The following is a 15,644-nucleotide window of genomic DNA, read 5'->3' as shown; positions in this document are numbered from 1 at the left end:
CATAAAAAACATATAAATGGCCTTCAGTGATACCGTTCTAGCTCTGAAAGGGGCAAGGGATACCTACAGTAACCAGTCATGCATCAGCCTGGCCTACTAGAGAGAGGTCCAGGGCAGGGATCCCGACATGGGGTCACCCTCAGGGAAGTATGCCCGGAGCAAGTCCACTAAACATCGGAAATTTTAACTATAAATGGAGGGGGGAAAGTAAGAGAAAAGCTGGAGAAGTAAAAGGTGGAAAAGAGAAAAAAGGTAGGAGAAAAAAAAGTGACTTTTTATTACATAGGAACAGAGGACATAGCAGTTGCATTGCTTCCTCTTTACTGGCCAGATATTACTGCCAAATGCCTTAGTGGGAAGTGAAGTCATGCTTTCTTAACATTGACTTCTACATCCAACTGTAGCTTTGGCTTTAATGCTTGCTATCACCGAGCTTGAACTAGTACAGATTTGGAATTTAGATAACCATTTGCAGAAAACTTGTTCCACACCTGTAACTTGAGCAAACTGAAGCCCGTCATTGCAATGCAACTAGAGCTTTTGAAGGAGGCCAACAGTGGCAGTCCTAATATGTCTTTAATGACAGGTATACAGTACAGGGAACTGTTGCAAAGCTGCATCATGATGCTACACAGCTGGAACATGGTGTGAAAACACTTTTCCCAGTGCCCCCTGCACATCTTCATGTGATTTGATTTTTTATTCAACAAAGTGCATCTTTTCATCTATGTGCCAATTTTGTAACTTCCCTACATATCCCCACCATGGATTTTCTTTAGTTAAAGCAACCTTAGTCTTCACTGGTAGATTTCCTTCAGGTAGTACAGCTCCAGTCCTCTGTATTATGTTCATTTATGAACAGAAAAGGGGCCAGGAATTGGTCCAAATCCATAGCTTTGCCATTAAACTTTACATCCTCCTTCACCTCCATATAAACTGTATCTGTGACTTATAAATTACTTGTGTGTGTGACTTATAAATTGTTCCCTGTGTGACCCCACTTTTAACTAAAGTGGAGACTAGATAATAAAAACCCCATGATCTGCACAGCCGTGCCCAAAAGTTTTGAGAATGACACAAATTATTTTTCACATAGTCTGCTGCCTCAGTTTTTATGATGGCAATTTGCATATACTCCAGAATGTTATGAAGAGTGATCAGATGAATTGTGTTTAATTGCAAAGTCCCTCTTTGTCAAAAAAAAAATTAACTTAATCCCATAAAAAACATTTCCACTGCATTTGTGAAGAAGACTTCAGGGCGCCCAAGAGAGTCCAGCATGCGCTAGAAGCATCTCCTACAGTTGATTCAGCTGCAGGATTGGAGCACCACCAGTGCAGAGCTTTCTCAGGAATGGCAGCAGGCAGGTGTGAGTTTATCTGTATGCACAATGAGGCCAATACTTTTGGAGGATGGCCTAGTGTCAAGAAGAGCAGCAAAGAAGCCATTTTCTGTAAAAGGTACAGGGAATGGACTGCTGAGGACTGGGGTAAAGTCATTTTCTCTGAGGAATCCCCTTTCCGATTGTTTGGAGCGTCCAGAAAAAAAAAGAAAAGGTGATTGCTACCATCAGTCCTGTATCATCCTGAGACCATTCATGCATGGGTTTGCTTCCCAGCCAAGGGAGTGGGCTCACTCACATATTTGCCTAAGAACACAGCCATGAACAAAGAAAGGTACAAAAACAGCCTCCGAGAGCAACTTCTTCCAAACATTCAAGAACAGTTTGGTGACGAACAATGCCTTTTCCAGCATGATGGAGCATCTTGCCTTAAGGCAAAAGTGATAACTAAGCGGCTTGGGGAACGAAACATAAAAATTTTGGGTCCATGTCCAGGAACCTCCCCAGGCCTTAATCCCATTGAGAACTTGTGGTCAATCCTGAAGAGGCGGGTGAACAAAAAAACCCCCACAAATTCTGACAAACTCAGTTATTGATTATGCAAGAATGGGCTGCCAGTCAGGATGTGGCCCAAAAGTTGATTGAGATAATGCCAGGGCGAATTGCAGAGGTCTTGGAAAAAAAAGGGTCAACACTGCAAATATTGACTCTTTGCATAAACTCAATGTAATTGTAAAATAATTGACACTTATGAAATGCTTGTGTGCTGCCACGCAGCTTTAACTGTCTAGCAGTTGTTATTACATGTTATGTTATGCTATGTTATTGGTATCATCCTTGCACCCCTGCTGTTTCCGGCTAGTTGGTTGCTCCCACCTCCATTTCCTGCTGTAACTCCCATTTTGTTTAGTTGTTATGAGGAGACTGCAGAGTGTGGAACCTGTGTAACTTCATTGGAAATTTACCTATGGAAAAGTCTCTATGTTTATGCCTTTGCTAACTTGAAGCATAAAGAAGCATTGGAGAACACCTCTGGAGTCTTTATTCATTGAGTAAACTATCTGTTAAAGTCATCATTCAACCTGCTGCACACACTTTCAGACTGGGTCTACAAGAAGGTCACAGGTACAATCGATGCTGAGACAGAACAGTAAATTTCCAAGAATCCATCACATGGTTATCTCTGCAGCTTCAGAAAGTAAATTTCCAGAAGCATCCATCACAGGTATCTGCAGCTTCAGAAACGTGAGTAAACACTTGCCTGTGTGTCACCAGAAGCATTACTCTGCATATGAAACCAGCCACCTACTGAATGCTTCATTACTGTTACAGCCTTCTGAGATGAGCTATCCAGTCTGAACCAGTTGCAGCACTAGCTAGCTATTGTAACAACAAATACCCAGCTCCTCAGCTCAGCCTGCTTACTAACAGAAGTCACTACTTACAGAGCTGAGCTCTGGCAGATTTCTAACAAGACACCAAAAATACAGTACTTATTATGTCTGACAGAGATCTCACAGAGTTACCTGCATTTAGTCAAGATAAAGCAGACTCCTTACTTCATTCTTCTCGTCCTGTCAGAGCCCCTCATCCATCCTTGAAGGCAAGGGAGGTTTATGAAGCAAGTAAGGAAGAAACATCTAGTAACCTGACTGCATTATGGGAAAAGACTTTAAGTTGTATAACAGCCACTAATGAAACTAGCAACAATTCTGAGCAATTTGAACACTGCTCTCTCAAGGGTTAAGAAGGCATTTGAGAATTATAAAAGACTTTGAGAAATACTATTCCCTATTGTCACATTCCAACATAGAGGAAGCTGCATTGGAATTAAAGGACTTTACTTCTAATGACCAGCAGAGGCATAGCACATATCTTGAAGCAAAGGCACAGATAGAAGGTAGATTAGCACAGCTACATGAAACTACATCCTGTAAATCTGCTTCTTCCAGACACTCAGGAAAATCTTCTAGGTCTGCCCGCTCATATCATAAATCTTCTTCTAAGTCATTACGGTCCTGCTCTATAAGGTCAATACTGAGCGACCAAATACACAAAGCTCGCCAAAAGGTTGCAGTAGCCCAGGTTCAAGCCGCCTGCTCTGAAAAAGAAGCAGCCTTCAAGGCAGAAGCTAAATGCAAGGAAGCAGAAGCTAAACGCATTCAAGCAAGAATACAAGCAGAAACAGAGGCTCAGCTAGAAATTCTTCAGAAGAATAGAGATAAGGAAGTAGCTTTAGCAGAGTTATCTGTCTTGGAACAAGCCCTATTGGAAGAAAAAGGAGCAGCTTGTACCAGCTTGGCTGCTTGTCAAGACCCTGTTGAAAGGACCCTACAGTTTGTCTTAACTCAGAACCACGACAATACAGTCCCACCTACAGTTGAAGATTCTTCTCATAATCATCCAGCAAGTGGATCAGAAGGCAATGTGTTGCCAAAGCAAGCTGGTCAACTAGACACACCTACTAACAGAGACCCTCCACAACTACCGCATGTCACAAAATCAAGTGAATCAACCTACGCAGCTCATGTGCCACCACAACCCTATGTGCACAGAGATTACAAGGGCACAGCAGAAGACTACAGAATGAACTCTATACCCCCTTTAATACAGCTCTCTTTAACTTCAAATGCTCAGAGACCTTCAGACGACAGACCCTTACCTAGATTAAACCCATCTGCAACACCTTTCTCTCTACCTACCAGCCAACATCATATACCAACCATGGTCCAAGACAGCGCACCATCAGTACCCCCTGTGGCTATAAAAACTGAAAGCACTGACATTGCAGAGTTCAGCAAGTATATGATTCGACGAGAGTTGATTACAACTGGACTGTCTAGATTTGATGACCGCCCAGAGAACTACAGGAGTTGGAGATCTACATTTAAGGCGGTAACCAAAAACGTGGACATTGATCCTCAAGCAGAACTTGACTTACTAATAAGGTGGTTGGGGCGTCAATCTTCAGAACAAGTAAAGAGACTTAAATCTGTCTACATTTATAACTTTAAAGCAGGCCTTGATGCTGCCTGGGAACGTCTAGAACAAGACTATGGGAGCCCCGAAGTCATTGAATCTGCCTTATTCCAGAGACTAAACGACTTTCCTAAAATCTCTGTTAAGGACAATCATAAGCTTAGAGAGTTAGGTGACCTCCTTCATGAACTTGAAATTGTTAAGTTACATCCTAGTTTACCAGGTCTTAGCTATTTAGACACTGCTCAGGGCGTAAATCCTATTGTAGCAAAGTTGCCTAATTATCTTCAGGGAAAGTGGACTAGTGTAGGATCAAAGTATAAGTATGAACATCATGTTTCCTTCCCTCCCTTTTCTTATTTAGCAGAGTTCGTGCGGAAGGTTGCAAGATCCAAGAATGACCCAAGCTTCTTCTATCCAGATACAACCACCATTACTTTAAGTAATTCAAGGGCTATTGCCACCAACAGTAAATTCAAGGATTTAAGGCATCCTATTGCCGTGAGGAAGACCGCGATAGCATCCAACGTCTTAGCTACAGACATCAAAGCAAGCAATCTTAATCAACAGTGTCCTATTCATAATGCGCCACACTCTCTCTCCAAATGTCATGCATTTAAGGACAAGCCTATTGAAGAACGCAAGTCATTTCTCAAAGAGCATAATATCTGTTTTAAGTGTTGTGCATCCTCCGATCATTTAGCTAGAGACTGTAAGATCGCCATGAGATGTTCTCTCTGCAACAGTGCCAAACATGTGGACGCTCTTCATTCAGACCTGTTCAAAAGGAAACCTTCACCCGGCAGCAACCCCAAGACTACATCAGATGATGGCGGGGAGAGAACTGAGCAATATGCCAACCCCGTAACCACAAGGTGTACAGAGGTATGTGGAGAAGGGCTTCATAGCAAGTCTTGTAGCAAGATATGTCTTGTAAGGGTTTTTCCTGAAGGATGTACACAAAATTCCATAAAAATGTATGCCATACTCGATGATCAGAGCAATCGCTCATTGGCCAGTACAGAATTCTTTGACCTATTCAACATTCAAGGAGAGACCTGGTCCTATACCTTGCAGACATGTGCAGGAAAGGTCAATACTTCTGGAAGAAGAGCCCATGGCTTCATGGTTGCATCAGAATATGAGGACACAGAGTTTCCTCTTCCAACTCTAATCGAATGTGATCAGCTACCGAACAACAGAGAAGAAATCCCCACCCCAGAGGTTGCACGTCATCACCCTCATTTGAGCCACATTGCTAACTACATGCCACCACTTAACAAGGATGTTAAGATTTTGATTCTACTAGGGAGAGACATTCCTAGAGTTCATAAAATAAGAGAGTTATGTAACGGTCCAGATGATGCTCCTCAGGCCCAGAAACTTGATCTTGGATGGGTGATAATAGGAGAAGTCTGTTTAGACCAATCTCACAAGCTCTTGGATGTAGCTTCCTACAAAACTAATGTTACCTATCGATTGATGAAATGTCCATTGCACTATTATGTGAAGGAAAGACTTGATTTAAAAACGAAGTTCCATATCAAGCACTCCAAAGCATTAACTGCAAGCTCACTTCTCAAAAGGACTTTGGTGATTCAGTGTACAAGACTACTTGTGATGACAACAAGATTGCCCCTTCAGTCGAAGACAAGGAGTTCATCAAGATTATGGATGAAGAGTTCTTCAAGGACAATTCCAACAGTTGGGTAGCTCCATTACCCTTCCGAGTACCAAGGCTTACTCTCCCTAACAATCGAGAACAAGCTTTAACCAGATTTGCTGCACTTAAGAAAACTCTCCGTAACAAACCTGAGAAGCAAGAGCACTTTCTAGCATTCATGCAGAAGATTTTAGTGCCAGCAGTTGTCCTCACACAAACCATTTGGTTTTCAGGACCCAAGTTTTTAATGGACCAGTCTTCTACAAACTCAGAAGAAGATATCGATTTCCACCTGGAGGATCCAGATACTGATCCGGAAATCCGGCCTGAAGTTGTAGCATTGAGTTCCAACATCTGCTCGAGAAGAAATTTGGAGGATGAAGATGACTCCACAGATATGGGGGATGGAGCTGATGAATGGATGCAGGCCAAGACTCTGGTTAAGCCTCCGGACCAGCTGGAACTCAGCGAGGCTGAACTTAAGGAGGAATTCACTGGTATCCTGACTGCAAACAACCCTCATGCCCCCCAGAACATTGTGAGGTACAGTTTTAAGGAACGGGCCTACAAACCCATTAGCATAGTGGACCAGCTGGCTGTACACTTCTCCCTGGATGGAAACATGTTACACAAAGACTCTGATGAAGCGTGGCGACAGAGGGCGAAGTTGGGAGTCATTGAAGAGACTCAGACCAACGACTCCACAGAGGCGGGAGACAAAGATACAGATGGGAAGTCTGACGCTCAGGCTAGTGAAGAATGGACAGAAGGTGAGGAAATACCATCCAGGAACAAGAAGGAGAGAAACCTAACCAACCAGTTCAATTATAGCGAGAGAGCGTCCCAGAGCATTAACAACCCCCTGCGGGAGTGAGCTTCTCAGACAGAGCCACCTCCAAGGGCCACCTTCTCCGCCACTGCAAACCAGTGGGAAATTTATGATGCGTATGTAGAAGAGTTACAGAAACAAGAGAAGATGAAAGACAAGCAAACTCACCGGATCCAGTGGCCAGTTGGAGTTATTATAAAGGCCATTGCTAGTGATGATGGAAAGGTCCGAAGTGTGGAAGTCAGGATTGTAAAGGACGGGAGCCCAAAAACCTTCCTGAGACCAGTCACTGAGACAGTCCTAATTATGCCTGCTTCCAAAAATTCTGATTCAGTGTTATGTGAAGGAGTCACTTAGACCTCTAGTATAGTTAGCTTAGACTAGAGGGCTACATAGCATTCTACTGTATGCAATGTTAATTGTATGTTTATGGAAAATAATTGTGTAGTGGTATCTCACGATACCAGGCGGGGAGTGTGCTGCCACGCAGCTTTAACTGTATAGCAGTTGTTATTACATGTTATGTTATGCTATGTTATTGGTATCATCCTTGCACCCCTGCTGTTTCCGGCTAGTTGGTTGCTCCCACCTCCATTTCCTGCTGTAACTCCCATTTTGTTTAGTTGTTATGAGGAGACTGCAGAGTGTGGAAGCTGTGTAACTTCATTGGAAATTTACATATGGAAAAGTCTCTATGCTTATGCCTTTGCTAACTTGAAGCATTGGAGAACACCTCTGGAGTCTTTATTCATTGAGTAAACTATCTGTTAAAGTCATCATTCAACCTGCTGCACACACTTTCAGACTGGGTCTACAAGAAGGTCACAGGAACAATCGATGCTGAGACAGAACAGCTTGTAATTATACTTCAGTATACCATAGTAACAACTGACAAAAAGATCTAAAAAAAAATACTGAATTAGCATACTTTGTGAAAATAATATCTGTGTCATTTTTAAAACATTTGGCCACTGTTGTACATAGTACTCCAGTCTTGTACTTAAAAAAAAAAAATAGAATTAGAAGTGATTTCAACTTTAATTTGGTGGGATTTTGTATGTTGATACACTATATGGTTAAAAGTGACATTTATGAGTTTGTTGGACAAACCATTTTAAGACCATTTGCATTATTGTGGTGTTGGCCACTCTTTGTAGCTATAACAGCCTCTGTTCTTTTGAGAAGGCTATCCAAAATATTTTTGAGGTTATTTGTGGAAATATGTGCCCATTTAGCCAAAAGAGCACTTGTGAGTTTATTTACTGATGTTAACCGATACTACCAGACTCGCAATCAGAGTTCCAAATCATCCCAAATATGTTCTGTAGGGTTGAGGTCAGGACTCTGTATAGGCCAGTGGAGTTCGTCCATACAAAACTCTGCAAATCTTGTCTTTATGGACCTGGCTTTGTGCACGAAGGCCCGGTCCTGCTGGAGCAGAAAAGGGCCTTCCCCAAACTGTTTCCACAATGTTTGAAGTGCACAGTTGTCGAAAATATATTTTTATGGTGTACTATTAACAGTACCTATAACTAAAAACACCTGAACTTAGTCATTTGGTGGTGTTTTCTCAAAGTTTTAATCCTATAGTGTATAATATCTCCTTATTACTAGATCTTTAGCTACTGAAATCCATTACATTTTATTCACATTGGAGTTGATTTTCTAAAGGCAAATAGACTGTGCACGTTGCAGTTACACTTATTTGTCCCAGATCTTAGTGAATGTGGTGAAGCTTCACTTTGTAAAGAATACAAAGAATGGGGAAAATGAGTGCAACTGCACTTGTAAAGTGCACAGTCTTTTTACCTTTAGTAAATTAACCCCACTATGTTGGCCCTTTTTCTACAAAACATATAGATGAGCCTATAATCAATATAATATTATTTGTTTGAAGTTTTTACTCTTTTAGCTTTGAATACACAGGAGGCAATTTTAATGCAATCTGCTTTTCTTGTTATCTCTGATTATATATTTTTTTTATTGCATAGTGTCTTAAAAGCCTCCAGACTGCAATAACATGTATAACTACATTAATCTGGGAGGCAAATGCAGAGCTTTAATCTCCTTTCTTCGTGCTCAATTAAAAAAAAAAAATAGCTGCAGTAATCAAAAAATATTTTCATGTAACAAATATTAATAAAAGTATAATTATCTATGCTTTGAAGGATTTATAGGTTTCCTATTCATGTTACTGCACTGAAGAGCTTGTATTTTATGCATGTTAATTGAAAATATTAAATATAAGTGCAAGCTAAATTTAATAACTGAACATTGCATTTTTCATCATATTTCTGTTTTAGACCTTTTGGAATAACCATAGATTTATTTGACATTATGCCTTACATTAATACACATGCATCAACACAATACACTTTTGTCTGTCAACGTGCGCTTTGTTAAGGCAGCCTATTAATTTAGGATGGGCTAGCAATGCACCCAAATGCAAGAAAACCATGCCAGCACCTTTTTTCTATGGTACTGCACCACAACAGATAATCTACATGTATGCTCTGTGATGTGTTGTAATGCACATGCATTAGGGTGCCATTTGTGATGTATAAATTTGAATCTGGCCAGAGAGATGTGATCACTGCAACTTGAACCCACCATGATTTTCTATCCGACTGTAATAATGTTTTCCCCAATAGGTTTAATTTATCAAGAACCTTTTCACAAAGTTGGGTAGTTAAAACTCAGAAAATGTTGAAAAAATAGACAAACCGAGGTTGCCACGAAAGAAAGCCCATATCAAAATGACCAGTTTATGCAAAGATACAGCAGAAATTGTATGCAAATTTCCAGTAAAAGTCAAGCTTGACCAAGTCTCCTCTTTCCTTTCACTGCAAGAATCAAGGTTTGCATTGGACTCTGTTACATTTCCAATGTTTAATTCAAAGGGAAATTCCATCATGCTTTGAGCATGCCAAGTCTACTTCTTTTAAATGCGTAAGTTATTAAAGGATAACTACTTTCACAGGAAGAACAGTTATCCTTCCTTTCTGGCCACCCTGAACAAAAGTAACCAACTGTCCTGCACTCCAGATGCTTACATACCCATCTCATGGTCATGGCCTGTTTCAGACTATATTTCCCATGTCCAAAATCTTAATTTCTGTTGTCCACACCTATGCATTTGTTTCTCATTAGCTTCTATGGGTCTGTCCCCCTATACAGGGTACATATGCGGATTTGGTCCCAATGACATCTCTGGGTATTGACAGTCCAGATATGACCAGAGGTAAATAAGTTTTGCCGTAGGATATAAATATTGTAAAAGACCGTGATTGTGAGTGAAAACTATACTTTTATCTCTTAAAGGATATGTCAACTCTTTTTGGTCTATTAAATATACCACTAAAAGCAATGTGTTATATCTGTTTAAATAAAACAAAAAAAAAATCACCAGGTAAAAAAAAAAAAAAAAAAATTAAAAATTACATATTTGTTCTTGAGTTTATATATGAGTTATCCAAATGAAAATGAAAGGAAACATAAACTGTGTTACGCACCTTGAATCTACTTGTCTGCATCCTTGAATCAATCGATAGATCAAATTCAGTACAACCAGCTTGCCCATAGATGGATCGAAATTTAGCTATATAAGCAGGGACTTCGATCCGTCCATGGCCAGCTTTACAACCAACTTGGTGGCAGGATTACCAGGTTAAAATCGAGGAAAAAAGTGTGTAAAAAAACAAAAACAAAAAAAAAACGAATGTAGCCACTACATGTAGGGACAGGTCAGCTGCAAATCTATAAATTTTAGCTCTTGGATTTAGATACACTGTATGGATACAACACAGTTTTCAAATGTTGCTTCACAAAGGGACATTTTATGTATAAGCTAAGCTTTAATTATAAAGTTGTTCATATTTATATATAATCATGGATGTATTCTTTAGTATAAATTATCATTAATGATTGTAAACCCCATTCATAAAATTTGACCTGGGCATATATATCTGCAGTGTGTACTTCTGTCTCTCCAAAGCCCTAAGTCCTGTGTCTTTCTGCTACTCTGTTTCTCTGTTATCAGCATGATAGGTTCTGCCAAGTTCTCCAACACAGGCGATAAAAGCAGCTGGAAATTTGTGTCGGGTGGGTGCATAGATAGATTAGCAGAGAACTAGTCTGTTCACTGCACAGCTCTGTATGTCTCTTCCTTCCTCTGCTTTTGTGTAGGGGGGGTGCCTTTCCTCTAATCAGCTGTCACACAGTGTATGCCAAGACACCACACCCAGTGCTGGAACAGGAAGAAAAAATTCTAACACGATGTTCACATTCTAAACAGTGTAGAAAGCTGAAGACAGCAGCTATACAAATAAGATTTATGAAGGGAGATTTGTTTAATCTCTGTGTATCATCTGAGGCTGATAATGAAAAGTGCAGCGCTAAAACAATAAGACAATAAAAACATCAATGGATAAATGAAAAGTCTATGAATGGCACACAGTAGTCTTGTAAAAAAGAGGAGAAAACAGTCCAATAAGAAATCCCAATGAAAGTGCTCAGTGCTGATCAGTAAACAGGACACAAGTGCTTTTTCAGTGCAATCCTTCACCAGAGGTGCTAGCCTCTCACCTGTAGGCTGTGAAAAGACAGCCTTAAAAGTACACTCCCAGCAATGTGAAAATCCTGACCAGGACAGCAATCACAGAGGGCTGAGGGGCGGACGTCACTCTTTTTATATGCATCACTCCGCTCAATTGATGCATATAAAAAGAGTGACGTCCGCCCCTCCGCCCATACGCTGAGGAAGTCCCGCCCACGGACGATACGCGTGCGCAAGGGAGAGGAGATTGTGACGTCACTCGTAGCCCCTGTCAGCAGAGCGTTCCGCTCTGTCTGGAGACCAGCTGGATTGCTGTACTGCTCGTTTTTGCATTACCTTGAAGTAAGAGGCTGTCCATTTGTTTTATCAATAAATTGTGGTGTTTGAAACATATTGCACTATGGTCTGCCCCCTTTCTATTGCATGGGGATCGTTGTGAACACCTTAACAAAAAGGAGAGATGCCCTCTGTGATTGCTGTCCTGGTCAGGATTTTCACATTGCTGGGAGTGTACTTTTAAGGCTGTCTTTTCACAGCCTACAGGTGAGAGGCTAGCACCTCTGGTGAAGGATTGCACTGAAAAAGCACTTGTGTCCTGTTTACTGATCAGCACTGAGCACTTTCATTGGGATTTCTTATTGGACTGTTTTCTCCTCTTTTTTACAAGACTACTGTGTGCCATTCATAGACTTTTCATTTATCCATTGATGTTTTTATTGTCTTATTGTTTTAGCGCTGCACTTTTCATTATCAGTTTTACATTGGGTTTTATATATTTTTTACCTTGGTGTCAGCTGCTTTTATCTATTTCCATCCATTTATTTATTCATGCTTGCGCTGATATTCTTGTTTTTATCATCTGAGGCTGTTCACTACACTTTGTGTGAGGGTTTACATACACTTTAATGTAAATGTGCCTTCTTACCACAGGCATTAATCTAGGATTGTAAATAAACTTAAGAAACCAAGTGAAACCAACAATACATTTTTGGCAATATCACAAGCACCGTGGAAACCACAACCTTTATTTAACAAATGTACATTCCTAAAATAAAGGAAGATGTATGAATGTTATAGTATGTGATTGCTTGACACGTTTGTACATTTGTAAACTGAAAATTGACACTAGTAACAGGAGAAAAACTCTGCATTTCTTAACATATTGTGCCTCATTTAACAAAGTGGCTTTGGATAGAATTGGCTTTTGCATACAAAAGAAAAGGCATAGATTGTGCATTCAATCCACTGTTTGAACATATTTGTTTGCACTGATCATTCACTTGCAAATATAATCAAATTATGATGACCATTTCACATGCAGCTGCATTCTCCCTTTGGGCATTGGGTAGTGTTTATAGTGTTTATTGGACAGAATTTGTAGCTCACTTCACTTGTGGCCTGAAATTGCTTTTAAAGCCGTAGATGTTTTATATATTTGTGTATGGTAGAAAACAAACATTTCGCCAAAATATGGCATTTGGATCAGTGCCCGGTTAGCTTTTGTGTTAATGGATCACTTTGGAAAAATGGTTTCTGTTGGAAAATATGGTCAGGTTGAATACATGGGTAACTTAGTCTTGAATTAGCTATACTTGTTTTAAACGGATATCCTTGGAACAGTAATTGTATATTTATTTTTTCCTATTCTAAGACTTCAAAGCAGTCAAACCCATGTAACTCCACCATTTATTCATGTGCCAGTGTCAAATTTGGAGCCAATGGGTTACTGGTGCAATGCAGAAATCTTAAGTCTTGTGGTTTGTATTTTGTTAGGAACGATGTAACTCTATTGTAGCAATTTATTTTTACCATCACTAGTATAACGTAAATATCTGTTCCTGATGTTTGTTTCCCTTCACTGTTATGTGGAAGGTATTTACGACATCAGTGTCTGTGGTGCAGCATGATATGATTAAAGATAAATCTCTTCAGGATGGCCCCTTTTGCAGGTATAGCTATGTGAAACATTAAAAATAAGTGCCTATACTGTTTAAACTCCAGTAACATACTGTCTCACGCTGCTCTGCACTAGAGGTGGGCTTGATGTTTGAGTCGAACATCGGGTGTTCGTGTGTTTTGCTGAACACCCAAGGGGGTTCTGGGGCAAGTTCGTCTGCCGATTAGTGCCCCATAATGCACTACGCGATTGCAGTGCATTAAGTGATTTTGATTGGCCAAAGCAACCTGTATGCCTTGGCCAATCACAGCACAATGTCCTGTCAGAGCCATGATTGCCCAAAGGCATGGTGCCTTTAGCCAATCATGGCTCAGGGGCTAAGTCTATGCCCCACACTATATAGGGCTGCTGTTTACACCGCAGCCGTGTATAGTATGTGACAATAGAGATTAGACAGATAGTTAGTGGATAGTGTGTTGAGTTAGTTTAGTGCAATGTAGTGTACAGGCATATTCCACTTTTAAAATGTATAGATATGTTGTAGTCCTGGGTCCCCTCTCCGAGCTCCCCAAGTTTTGTGTCCCTGTCACTTATTGTTAATGAGCAGTGCCATGCCAAGCTGACCACCATTTCTCATAGACGCCAATGTTAAAGACAGGGAGCAGTGTCATGCCAAGCTGACCAATATTTCCCACAGATGCCAATGAGCACTGAAAGCTGAAAACTGGTCTAGGCAGGAAGGGGGTGAAAGTGCCCTGTATTTAAGTGGTTAAGGGGAACCCTATGACAGAATAAAAAAAATAATGGCAAGGGGTCCCCCCCCCAAAATCTATAACAGGCCATTTGGGTCTGGTACAGATTTTAAGGGGAACTTCACGCCAAAATTAAAAAAGGCTGTGGGGTCCCCCCCAAAATCCATACCAGACCCTTATCTGAGCATGCAGCCTGGCAGGCCAGGATGGGGGGGGGGGGACAAGTGAATGCCCCCCTCCTGAACCAATTGTTGTCAGAAGGGGGGCAGTGCGACCGGGTGATGTAACCGGGTGGCCCCGCCCCTTGCCTATAAAACAGCTGTCAAAGCTGAAAAACGGTATATGGCAGCACGCCTCAGAAAAGGCAGAGCGTTTTTTTAATTTTTTCTATTTTTCGGGTCTGTGGGCGTTGTGATTGACGATGGATTTAGATCGAGGGACACTATTTTATTTATTTTTTTTTAATAAAACCTCTCTTATGTGTTTTTTGCCTTTTTTACACTTTTTTGGTGAGTGCGTAGGGGTACTATGTACCCGATACCAATTTACATAGGGGGGGCAGGGATCTGGGGACCCCTTGTTAAAGGGGGCTTCAAGATTCCAATAAGCCCCCAACCCGCACACCCCCACGACCACAGTCCAGGGATAGTCGGGAAGAGGCCCTTGTCCCAATCAACATGGGGACAAGGTGCTTTTGGGGGATCCCCAAAGCACCCTCCCCATTTTGAGGGCAAGTGGCCTGGTATGGTTCAGGAAGGGAGGCGCTCGCTCGCCCCCCCCCCCATCCTGGCCTGCCAGGCTGCTTGTTCGGATAAGGGTCTCGTATGAATTTTGGGGGGGACCCCACACCATTTTTGTTTTTTAATTTTGATTCCCCTTAAAATCCATACCAGACCCAAGGGGCCTGGTATGGACTGGGGGGGGGGGGGTACCCTACGCCGTTTTTTTTTTTTCATATTTTTTATCTGTATTGCCAGGAGCCAACATTCCAACCACGAGCAAGTTTAAATGACATTTATTTCCTTCAGAAATGCCAGTATTGCTGCAGCAAGATCCAAACTTCGTACAAATGCGCCACTTTGCAGGCACATTAAGGGGACCCCCCAGGCACGATATTTAAAGGGATTTTTCATTTTTATTGTTTCACTTTAAGCATTATTATAATCTCTGCTCCTGTAAAAACGACTGTTTTAAAAGTTTTTTTGCATTGATACATGCCCCCCAGGGCAGTACCCAGGTCCGCATACTTTTTTATGGCAATAACTTGCATATAAGCCTTTAAAATGAGGACTTTTTATTTTTCATGTTCGTGTCCCATAGACTTTAATCGAGTTCACGTGTTCGCTAGAACCTTTTCCCTGTTCGAGATGTTCTGATGCGAACCGAACAGGGGGGTGTTCAGCTCATCACTACTCTGCACATGCTCAGTTGTTTCTATTTTTAGGCACTGACAAATTTGTAAAGGCCGATCTGCTGACAGCCTTAAAGCGGAGTTAAACCCTCTGATACTTTAAAACCAAGGAGGCTGCTTCTATTTGATCTGCAACTGCCAAAGTGCTACATATGTGATCAGTTATGACACCAGCCATTTGATGGTTTGACAGTTTGGTTGAAGAAACAATGATTC

General features: G+C 41.1%; 1 protein-coding gene across 2 annotated transcripts in view; it reads left to right on the top strand.

Moving 5' to 3' along the window:
• The window catches only part of OSBPL10 (oxysterol binding protein like 10), a 745,381-nt gene that overhangs the window by 487,603 nt on the left and 242,134 nt on the right, over positions 1–15,644 (top strand). The window lies entirely within an intron of this gene.

The sequence above is a fragment of the Pelophylax lessonae genome (assembly GCF_965119305.1).
Source record: "Pelophylax lessonae genome assembly, chromosome: 5".
NCBI lineage: Eukaryota > Metazoa > Chordata > Amphibia > Anura > Ranidae > Pelophylax > Pelophylax lessonae.
Note: the sequence above shows the minus strand (reverse complement) of the source record. Positions and strands in the feature narration are given on the sequence as shown.